At 46.3% G+C, this 12,124-nt stretch overlaps 1 pseudogene across 1 annotated transcript; it reads right to left on the bottom strand.

Annotated features, from left to right (window-relative positions):
- Window positions 1-4,145: 4,145 nt before the first annotated feature.
- LOC140702333 (small ribosomal subunit protein eS4, X isoform-like) lies at window positions 4,146-10,677 on the bottom strand (annotated as a pseudogene). Its single transcript, XR_013543468.1, has 2 exons — window positions 10,467-10,677; window positions 4,146-5,730 (listed from the first exon to the last, which is right to left on the bottom strand). The product of XR_013543468.1 is annotated as a small ribosomal subunit protein eS4, X isoform-like (transcript).
- Window positions 10,678-12,124: the final 1,447 nt, after the last annotated feature.

Here is a 12,124-nt window from a genome sequence, read left to right as displayed (position 1 = left end):
GAACCTGGAATGTAAGATCTATGAACATTGGGAAGCTGGAGGTGGTCAAACAGGAGATGGCAAGAATAAACATCGACATCCTGGGCATCAGTGAACTAAAATGGACAGGAATGGGCGAATTCAGCTCAGATGATTATCATATCTACTATTGTGGGCAAGAATCCCGTAGAAGGAATGGAGTAGCCCTCATAGTCAACAAAAGAGTGGGAAAAGCTGTAATGGGATACAATCTCAAAAATGATAGAATGATGTCAATACGAATCCAAGGCAGACCATTCAACATCACAATAATCCAAGTTTATGCACCAACCAGCATTGCTGAGGAGACTGAAATTGAACAATTCTATGAAGATTTACAACACCTTCTAGAACTGACACCAAAGAAAGATGTTCTTCTCATTCTAGGGGACTGGAATGCTAAAGTAGGGAGCCAAGAGATAAAAGGAACAACAGGGAAGTTTGGCCTTGGAGTTCAGAACGAAGCAGGACAAAGGCTAATAGAGTTTTGTCAAGAGAATAAGCTGGTCATCACAAACACTCTTTTCCAACAACACAAGAGGCGACTCTATACATGGAAATCACCAGATGGGCAATATCGAAATCAGATTGATTATATTCTCTGCAGCCAAAGATGGAGAAGCTCTATACAGTCAGCAAAAACAAGACCTGGAGCTGACTGCGGTTCTGATCATCAGCTTCTCATAGCAAAATTCAAGCTTAGACTGAAGAGATTAGGAAAAACTACTGGGCCACTCAGGTATAATCTAAACCAAATCCCTTATGAATACACAGTGGAAGTAAAGAACAGATTTAAGGAACTAGATTTGGTGGACAGAGTGCCTGAAGAACTTTGGATAGAGGCTCGTAACATTGTCCAGGAGGCAGCAACGAAAACCATCCCAAAGAAAAGGAAATGCAAGAAAGCAAAGTGGCTGTCCAACGAGGCCTTAGAAATAGCAGAGAGGAGAAGGGAAGCAAAATGCAAGGGAGATAGGGAAAGTTACAGAAACTTGAATGCAGACTTCCAAAGAATAGCAAGGAGAGACAAGAGGGCCTTCTTAAATGAACAATGCAAAGAAATAGAGGAAGATAACAGAAAAGGAAAGACCAGAGATCTGTTCAGGAAAATTGGACATATTAGAGGAACATTTTGCGCAAAGATGAACATGATAAAAGACAAAAACGGAAGGGACCTAACAGAAGCAGAAGACGTCAAGAAGAGGTGGCAAGAATACACAGAGGAATTATATCAGAAAGATTTGGATATCCCGGACAACCCAGACAATGTAGTTGCTGACCTTGAGCCAGACATCCTGGAGAGCGAAGTCAAGTGGGCCTTAGAAAGCCTGGCTAACAACAAGGCCAGTGGAGGTGATGGCATTCCAGTTGAACTATTTAAAATCTTGAAAGATGATGCTGTTAAGGTGCTACATGCAATATGCCAGCAAGTTTGGAAAACTCAACAGTGGCCAGAGGATTGGAAAAGATCAGTCTACATCCCAATCCCAAAGAAAGGCAGTGCCAAAGAATGCTCCAACTACCGTACGATTGCACTCATTTCGCACGCTAGCAAGGTTATGCTCAAAATCCTACAAGGTAGGCTTCAGCACTATGTGGACCGAGAACTCCCAGAAGTACAAGCTGGATTCCGAAGAGGCAGAGGAACTCGAGACCAAATTGCTAACTTGCGCTGGATTATGGAGAAAGCCAGAGAGTTCCAGAAAAATATCTACTTCTGCTTCATCGACTATGCGAAAGCCTTTGACTGTGTGGACCACAGCAAACTATGGCAAGTTCTTAAAGAAATGGGAGTGCCTGACCACCTTATCCATCTCCTGAGAAACCTATACGTGGGACAGGAAGCAACAGTTAGAACTGGTCATGGAACAACTGAGTGGTTCAAAATTGGGAAAGGAGTACGGCAAGGCTGTATATTGTCCCCCAGCTTATTTAACTTATATGCAGAATACATCATGCGGAAGGCTGGACTGGAAGAAACCCAAGCCGGAATTAAGATTGCCGGAAGAAATATCAACAACCTCCGATATGCAGATGATACCACTCTGATGGCAGAAAGTGAGGAGGAATTAAAGAACCTTGTAATGAGAGTGAAAGAGGAGAGTGCAAAAAACGGTCTGAAACTCAACATCAAAAAAACTAAGATCATGGCCACTGGTCCCATCACCTCCTGGGAAATAGAAGGGGAAGATATGGAGGCAGTGTCAAATTTTATCTTCCTGGGCTCCATGATCACTGCAGATGGAGACAGCAGCCCTGAAATTAAAAGGCGCCTTCTTCTTGGGAGGAAAGCGATGACAAATCTTGACAGCATCTTGAAAAGCAGAGACATCACCTTGCCAACAAGAGTCCGAATAGTCAAAGCTATGGTTTTTCCTGTCGTGATGTATGGAAGTGAGAGCTGGACCATAAAGAAAGCAGACCGCCGAGGAATTGATGCCTTTGAATTGTGGTGCTGGAGGAGGCTCTTGAGAATCCCCTGGACTGCAAGGAGAACAAACCTATCAGTTCTAAAGGAAATCAACCCTGAGTGCTCACTGGAAGGACAGATCCTGAAGCTGAGGCTCCAGTACTTTGGCCATCTCATGAGAAGAAAAGAGTCCTTGGAAAAAACCTTGATGTTAGGAAGGTGTGATGGCAAGAGGAGAAGGGGACGACCGAGGATGAGATGGCTGGACAGTGTCTGCGAAGCAACCAACATGAACCTGACACAACTCCGGGAGGCAGTAGAAGACAGGAGGGCCTGGCGTGCTCTGGTCCATGGGGTCACGAAGAGTCGGACACGACTAAACGACTAAACAAAAACAAAACAACCCAAGGTTAAGAACCAGTGTATTAGATGGAGCAGACCAATTTGCCCCCAGAGCACCCTCTGTCTGCACCATTGAGAATGGACGAAAATTGAACCTTGCAGATGTCAAAGCTGCCAAACCTCCTTCCAGTGTCAATTTCTGGTATTGTGAAGTGGCTTCATAAGTGAGTTACTTCAGGATGTCAGCAAATTGAACACTTTCCCCTGCTCCGTGAAATAGTGTGAGAGAAGGAGACGCTATGGATGCTCCAGTAGATAGAATGTTTCCAATTTTATTTTATTTTTAATTTTTTGCATTGATGGTCATGCAAGCTGCAAAAATGGCACTGGGAGGCTGCATGCAGTACATGGGTCTCAGGAGTCCCACCCTTCCTCTATAGCAAGCATTCACAAAATATGACCAATGGGCTTATCAGAGAAAGGTTGCATATAATTATTTTAAATAGACAAATAAGTAATAAGTAAAATTCCTTCTATGGTCCACATAGGGCTGCAGGCTCTTTAGGCATCTGACAACGTGGCCCTCCCAGCCTTTTCCCTTCTGCATCCAAGTGTAAATGCAGAATGGGCCAGCACCAACGTTCCCTCTAATTTTCCTGAGCACTGAGCGGAGGCGCCACCCCCTGCATGCAGAATCCCAGCCACGACTGGAAGCCAATGGGTGAAAACAGCTGGCTCAGCTACAGACACCCGATGCAGCGCTGCACACCTGAGCACCTTAGAGAGAACATTGGCTGGCACCCTTTCCTAGCCTAGAGATGGGCACAATCCATGGTTTGGCAGATCGGGCCCACAGGTTTTGCGTGGTTGCCCCAGATGCCCCTACCCACCTTCTCTTGGTGGTGCACACTCAAGAGGCAGCACCCTGGGCTTCCCTGCCCCATCCCCCCCTCTGAGTGGGTGCCCACAGGACACCTGTGCAACACCTGTGGGCCCAATCTGCCAAACCTTGCCAAAATGCAAAACCGTGGATTGTGCCCATCTCTACAAGCCAGCATATTCTGCACGGATGCTGGATGCCACGAAGCAGGACTTCTTTCTCAGCACTTAGCATTAACCCTGGTTGTCCCAGCAGGTTTTCTTTCAGCACAGAGTGTTACATACAGCTATGACCTCACCTGTCCGTCACTGCTAAAGCTGTGAGTCATCTACCAATGGTGTGACGGAGGGTGGGACATAAGGGGTGGAGCTGTGGTATAAAGGGGAGTGAATGTGTATGAGAGAGTTTTAGATAGGGTGAAATTTCCTCTTCACATGCCTTCCTTCCTTCCTTTACTTCTTTCTTTACTTCTTCCTTTACTTCTTTCTTTACTTCTTATATTTATGTTGAACTGCGCCTGTGTAGAAATGCTGCTCCATGATTTTTTTCCTTTTAAAATGACAAACTTCTCCTGGCACCGGCAGCCTAACAGTTGGATAAGCGAAGTATTCCCACACTCTTTGGATAAGAAAGGAGATCAGTCCACTGGTGTTTTACAAGGGATGAATGCCACCCTAAGCAAGTTCTTTCCAAAGAAAGAAATTTAGGCATTAGCTATTATGCATGGACAGGACAATACGCCATGGAAGAGAGAAAGAATATAGTTAGCAGCCAAAGTTCTTAGAACAACTGTCTAAAATAAGTCAGTATTTCTATCCTTGTATCGGAGGTACGCACGCCAGGAAGATGCAAAGAGAATAGTGATTTCCTCAATTTATTTGAAGAAATGAGATTATAAACGTGACATTGCCAGCTCACACTGTTTTTAAAACTTTGTTATGCTGCCCAGAGTAGACTATCTGTCTAGATGGGCAGGGTATAAATCTGATGAAATAAATAAAAATATAACACACTTGGATCCATATTTACTCAGAAGTAAGCCTTCCTGCATTTAGTGGGTCTTTGTGTGTTATGAGTCGTTAAGTCAGAACTGAATTAAAGCAACCCCTAAAAGGCTTTCAAGCTAAGTGAGAGATTTAAGGACTGGTTTTACTAGTTACACATACACACCCAGGGAATTTCCATGGCTGCGCAGGGATTGGAACTCAGGTCTCCAGAGTGCTAAACAATCACTCATTCTGCTACACCACACTGGGAATCTCACCTTTTCCTTACCTGAAGACAAACAGGGTTCTGACCAAATGCACAAGCATTCTAGAGGACTCCTTCCCTGTTCCATTAGGCGCCCAGCTTCTTCTTCTTCTTCTCTTCTCTCTCTCTCTCTCTCTCTCTCTCTCTCTCTCTCTCTCTTCTGCAGTGGGGACATGGACGCCCTTTCCATGGGGAAGGGAGATTCAAGACTTCTCACTCACACCAGTAACAAAGATGTTGGACAGCCTACTGGCAAAGCTGCTACCATTGGCATCAATATGGAAGCAGCAGGGATGCAGTTGATGGTCACATCAGTATGACCCAAGTTGCCACACCCAAGTTGCCTGTGTTATACATGATTAGGTCTGCAATCTTGCCTGTCTCTGGGCTAATCCGAATAGTGTTCCTCACCTTAATGACACCATCAAGATAGCAAATGGCCTCACCATTGTTAGTAAGAAAGTGTGCGACCCTCTTGGTGCCCATGAAGATCTTGTACTTTGCCTTTTTTGGTGAGATTCGGTGAACAGCCAAGCATCCTTTTGTGTCATACCCAAGGTGCAGCTGCTCACTGGTTTTCTTGATGCTGATTACATTTATAAAGCCAGCAGAGTGGGTGATGTCCATGTGGACTTAGCCATGAATCTCAATAAACCACTGCATGCCGCTCTTTTTGACATTGTCAGGGTATATCTGGGCCTGTTCCTGGGCAAAACGGTGAACAGAAGGCACTCCTTCACTTTGTGGGAACCTGTGTTATGGCTAGGGTACCATGGCTGTGCTCTGCCAAGAAAGGGCCACCATTTCCACTCCAAGGTGGATAGTGGTTCTCACTTAGATGTAATTTTGCATTAGCAAAAAGCAAAGTGTGATGCTTATATACCACCCCATAGCGCTTCAAGCACACTCTGGGTGCTTTACAAGTTAATTATGCAGACTACACATTGCCCCGCCCCCCAGCGAGCTGGGTACCGACCTCGGAAGGATAGAAGGCTGAGTCAACCTTGAGCCGGCTACCTGGGATTGAACCCTGGGTCGTGAAAACAGTTTTAGCTGCAGTACGGCAGTTTAACCACTGTGCCATGAGGCTCGGTGCATTAGGTTGCAAGTCTATCTACTGTCCCAGCTTCTGCAGCAGAAAGTTGTAACAAACCACCAGAATATACTGCATGTTTCCATAATGAGTGCCAGGGCTTGTTTATTTTATTTACTGCAGTAGCTGGAGGCTAAATTTAGACTTGAACTGGTATCATGCTTCAGACATAAATAAACAATTTAGTTATGCTTACAAAAGCATTCCCAGAAAGCATACGGCAAATTTGCTGTAAATAATATTGTCCATTCTGAGAGAAATACAAATGTGTCTGCTTCTGCCTTTTTCGGCAGCTTATAAGAACATAAGAAGAGTCCTGCTGGATCAGGCCAAGGGCCCATCTAGTCCAGCTTCCTGTATCTCACAGTGGCCCCACCAAATGCCTCTGGGAGCACACGAGACAACTGGACACTGATCTCCTGATATTATTAAGAGTCTCTCTTGGTGTAGAGAGAGAAAAACACCTCTGATAGACTGGGTTTCATTTTCCCCTTATATACTCAAGAAAATAACTCCTTTCTTCTCATTCACATCCATTATGCAAATAAACCCCTCTTGTCCATCCCTCTTCACTCCCAGGACCACCCCTTCCCTTTCACAAACCCTCCCGCAATGCCCCCTCTGCTCCCAGCTGCGTGCCCTGCCTACCACGAATCCCCCTTCACCCCCAACCCTCTTCTCTCTCCTTCCCTCAAGCCCCCTCTATCCCCACCCTGTCTTTTCTTGACCAACCCAAGCATGGTCCCTCCCACCCGCCCCGCTCTCTTGTCAGTCCCTCCTCGACACATCTCATCTAATGCCCATGGCCTTTTCCTGCCCACCTCAAGTGCGGTTCAAAACCCTACCCTACCCTCCAATCATTCCCTCCTCGATGCGAGCCCTGGTGCCATGTGTGCCATGGCTGTGCTCTGCCAAGAAAGGGCCACCATTTCCACTCCAGCGTGGATAGTGGTTCTCACTTAGATGTAATTTTGCATAAGCAAAAAGCAAAGCGTGATGCTTATATACCACCCCATAGTGCTTCAAGCACGCTCTGGGCGCTTTACAAGTTAATTATGCAGGCTACACATTGCCCCGCCCCCCAGCGAGCTGGGTACCGACCTCAGAAGGATAGAAGGCTGAGTCAACCTTGAGCCGGCTACCTGAGATTGAACCCTGGGTCATGAGCACAGTTTTGGCTGCAGTACGGCAGTTTAACCACTGTGCCATGAGGCTCGGTGCATTAGGTTGCAAGTCTATCTACTGTCCCAGCTTCTGCAGCAGAAAGTTGTAATATACCACCAGAATACACAGCATGTTTCCAGGTGAATATTACTTGGGGAGGATAGATGGCTCAGAGAGTTAAATATCTGGCTGAAAGGTCAGAAGTTCTGAGTTGAGTTCTCCAGAAATAAGGCACAGTTAAACAGCAGAAAACAGAAAATATATACTTATATATACTTATACTTATATACTTATATATATACTTATATTTACCCATCAGATATCAGCATTTCCTATTTTCAAGGGAAGGATTCATCTGAATATGCGAAGAGGTCCTCACTGCCGCCTCTCTTCATGCCATGGAAGACAATTTACCCATGTTGACCAAAGCTTTCCTCTTTAGACGGTCACTCCAGATGCAAGGAGACCAACAAGGGCTAGAAGTCTCACCTTCCTCAGACATTCAGTTTAACCCTTTTCTGAACAGCTGGATGGGGCAATTATGACTGAGCTACATTTCAGATTTCTCTACAGTATATGAACTGACAACCTATGTCCTCTATTGCAGTGATCCCTAACCTTTTCCAAACCGTGGACTCTTTGGGGGGACGGGGCACCTGTGGGGGTGGGTGGGCCATGTGTGCAGTGAGTGTGCGTGCATGTGAGGGGGAGTTCATGCAGGGGGGGCAGGAGATCTCTTTCCACAGCCCGATCCTGACAAGGCCACAGCCCGGTTACCAGGCCATGGACTGGGGGAGTTGGGGACCCCTGCTCTGTTGGCTCAATACTGGCAATTGAAGGGAGGGACCAGACAAGCAACAAACATCCAGTAGTAATTCACTGCATACAGCATACAGCAGCACCTCTCTTCAATATAAGAAAATAAAATCTCAGAACCACAAGGACGGGAAAATTCAGGAACCAAAGTAGCACCACACAGCTATAGAGTGGTTCCCTAAATAATCGGGCAGCCATAGGAGTTAAGGAAGTTACAAGGGCATCCCATGCTTAAGTCTGGAAGACTGACCACAAAACAAAGCAAGATCATTTGCAGACTTTGAGAGGGGAGAGAAGCTTCAGGAGTGACACTCTCACACAACCAGCCCTTAAGAATGTTTCTCTCCATACAGTTTCTAGTTCTGCCCCAAGTCATAGAGATCATGAACACGGAGAGCTTCAGGAGGACTCCTAGCTTGGGAGAACAGCTCATGAGTTACATTCAGGAGATCAGAGGCCCAAAGGAAGGATGGAACCCCCCAGTAGATGACAATGGGGGAAATAACATGCATGTGCCCAGCCACAACTTAGCCTGTTAGGAAAAGCACTTATCTGCATTGATGCCCTGGTCCCTCTGGGATCCAGCCAATCCTTTGCAGAACTTGAAGAGTGACTTTCAAGGAGATGGCTGAAGCCGTTCATAGCCGAGCAACCATATCCCTGATAAAAAGACATGAGATAGGTGTCAACATCCTCTCTAGGATAGACTACTTTGGACATGGCTCATTCATAGCAATTGTACCTACAACTTTGCTCAGAGGTGTAAGGATTATTTTAAAGCACCGTACAAAATATAGAAGCAATGTGGAAAAAAACTTGAAAAAATTAAAAACTTTTAAAGTTGCCTGGAATTATTGCAACAAAGAAAATACCTACACTTAAGGTAATCAGATAAAATTTTGAAATGCTTGTTCATGATTGTCTGATTTCATTGTGGAACTAAACTTTTACTGGGGTAATGTCAGCTATGATGAACCTAGAAAAGCTTTGTCATCTATAAAGGCGTCTCTGATTTGCCCTTTAGGTCTGCTTTTAAGTTGGCACGTAGGGGAAATTGTACTGAGCTATCCCAAATAGGATCGGAACATAGTCATGGTCCGTGCTGGCTGGGGGATTTTTTGAGGCACAATAATAAGAGTAACAATAATAACAACATGTTTGCCAACTTCTATTCATGTAGGCTATCATTAATTCATTCATTAAATCATTCATTCATTCATTCAACTGGGATGACCTTGTGGGCCAGGCAGATGACATTAATAAGAGACACTCTGACAAGTAACATGGCCCCAAACCATGGAGGGCTTTGTATGTGAGTGTCAGAACCTTGAACCTAATCCAGAACGTAATGGGAAACCAATGCATTCACTGCAGAGGTGTTAACAGAGCTATAGAGTTGCGTGCTATCAGCATACTGATGACGCCTTACTCCAAAACACCTGATGACCTCCCACTACGGCTTAACATAGATGTTAAAAAGCATCAGGGATAGTGCTGATCCCTGAAGAACCCCACACCGAAAGGGCGAAAGTGATGACAGCTCCTCCCCTTGCTGAACTCTCTGGACGTGGTCCTCGAGGAATGATCAGAGCCAGCTCAATGCTAAGCCCCCAATCCCAACCTTGGAGAACCTGTCCAGGAGGATACCGTGCTTAATGTTATCAAAAGCCACTGAGAGATCTAGGAGTACCAACAGGGTGCCTCTGCCCCGTCACTCTGCCTCTTCCTTTAAAAGGTCATCCTGCAGAGTGACCCATGTCGTCTCAGTAGCCCATTGTGGCCTGAATCCAGACTGGAATGGGTCAAGGCAGTCCTGCTCCTCCAGGTATGACTGCAGTTGATTGGCCACCACCCTCTCTATCACCTTGACCAAGAATGGTATCGGATGGAAATTGTTAAGATTGCCCGACACTAACTGGGGATGTTTGATGATGGGTTGGATGATGGTTTCTTTTAAGCGAGAGGGAGATGGTTTCTTTTAAGCGAGCATTCCCTCCCTCAGTGGTGAATTAATAATGTTCACGACCAATCAGTCATAGCCTCCTTTGTGGCTCTGATCAGCCACACCGGGCAATGATCCAACGATTAGGTGGTGGGTCTACAGCTAGCCATCACCCTGGAGGCTTCCTCCTTTACTGCAGGGTCAAATTGAACTAACTGGGCAATGGGAGATGGAGCAGCAATGGTCACTCCCCGGATCAGCTAAACTGCTGGTAGAGTCAAGATCAGCACGAATGGCCTCAATTTTTGTTCTAAAAAAGGCTGCACACTGATCACTGGTGAACTCAAAATGAGGCCCTGAATGGCCAGAACTGGTAAGGTCATGGGCAACCCAGAATAATTCTGCTTGTTGGTTCACAGCCTCACCAATCCTCTGGATGTTAAAAGTCTTTCTTGCCTCTTTAAGGGTATTAGCATATTTATTGGCTGTAGTTTTGACTGCAGCCCTATTTTATGTGGACTGATCTCTTCTCCACCTGCTCTCTCTCTACCCATCTCCTTGATAACTTCATACCAAGGAGCAGTGTGAGCTCTAGAGCGGAGAGGGCGTTTGGGGGCGATCATGTCAGCCACCTGGGTCATCTCCAGGTACCATCTATCGACCTGAGCTTCAACAGGGTTGTCTATCCAGTTGGCCAGAAACCCATCCCCCAGAGGCTCTTGGAACAGTTCCAGGTCAAAAAGCCTGTGAGGGAGGACCATTTTCACAGGTCTGTTCTCCCCCCGGGAGGGGGGTTGTGATTGACAGGTTGAATCTGAGTAGGAAGTGATCTGTCCGTGACAGAGGGCGGGAGTTCACAGTGCCTACCCTCAGGTCAATCTCCACCTTTGCCGTCAAGAACACCAGAGTGTAACCAGCTGAACGTGCAGGGCAGATGACATGTCAGGATCGCTTCATGGCCGTCATGGCATCTATGAACTCCAGGAATGGGCCAGATAGTTCTAGTTCAGCATGGATGTTGAAATTCCCCAGCTATAAATAATCCGGGTGACCTCAACATTGCAACTGAAATGAATTTGGCCACCTCTGGCAGGGATACTGCTGGGTCATGGGGATAACGGTACACCAGCACCATTCCAGATCTATCCCTGTGCCCCACAGTCATGTGCAAGCACTCTAGACCCGGGCTCGAAAGGGAGACGGTCCTACTGGCATGTATAGAGTCTCTGTAGACTATTGCAAACCCTCTCCCCCCCCGTGTCCAGTCTGCCTGGATGCACAGTATAACCTGGTATTACAGAGTGAACCGATACAGCACCCAGGAATTAAAATGAAGCTCGTTTGGAACTATATGTGGTGCGAAAAATTTTAGTGTATGTTCATCTCTGTCTTTTGCTTTTGGATAGATTTTTACCATGAAAATAGGTATCAGACTGGTGATTTTATGGGGGTGGGTGGGTTTTGTTTGTTCCCTTTTAAGAGCTGTCCTACACCTTTTTTGAAATGTTGTTGGGGTACGTCTTCTGTTTGGCACAATTCATTGGGATTCAAAAGTAATTGTGTGACAGTTCTTGAAGGCCAGTGAAGGCTCATCAGCAACTTTTCAGGGTGAGGCAAATGCTGTGCACCAGCACCCCACCGCACCGCGACAGTGCTGCACCTCGAGGGCTGGTGTTGCCACTGCTGTGGCTCCAACGTTTATTTCTTCCACCTTTTGCTGAACTCCCAGCGGCTGCAACAATCAGCCGAGGAAGGGACACGAACAGCTGACAGGTGAGGACCCTTGGCTGGGAAGCTGTGAGTGACTCTGGGCCTCCCTGATTAGCGGTGAAGAGGAGGCGGCAGGAGCAGCGAAAAGGGGCAGCAAGTCACTCCGGCACCAAGGCTGGTCTCCAGCCCTTGTCCATGGTTGGGAAGCGGAGAGCGGCTATGTGACCACATTTTGCTGAAAGAATCGATCAAGGGGCGTTTGCTGTTCGGTAGGGAGGAGTGTGTTAAATGTCATGTCGTTCCTCCCCTCGACTTTATCAGACCCTTTGCAGTCCAGTCTACCCTACACCAAATGTGCAGTGTAACAGGGATACCTTTCAGCACAAACAAACATAAAAATATCCCTAGTTCTCTTTCTACTCGTGTGAGTGTTGCAGCTTAAAATGAACAACGTGTGGTAAAAATGAGAGAAGATAGAATGTACTCCTATGGTCTTCT

Source organism: Pogona vitticeps, chromosome 3, assembly GCF_051106095.1.
Source record: "Pogona vitticeps strain Pit_001003342236 chromosome 3, PviZW2.1, whole genome shotgun sequence".
NCBI classification, from domain to species: Eukaryota; Metazoa; Chordata; class Lepidosauria; order Squamata; family Agamidae; genus Pogona; species Pogona vitticeps.
Note: the sequence above shows the minus strand (reverse complement) of the source record. Positions and strands in the feature narration are given on the sequence as shown.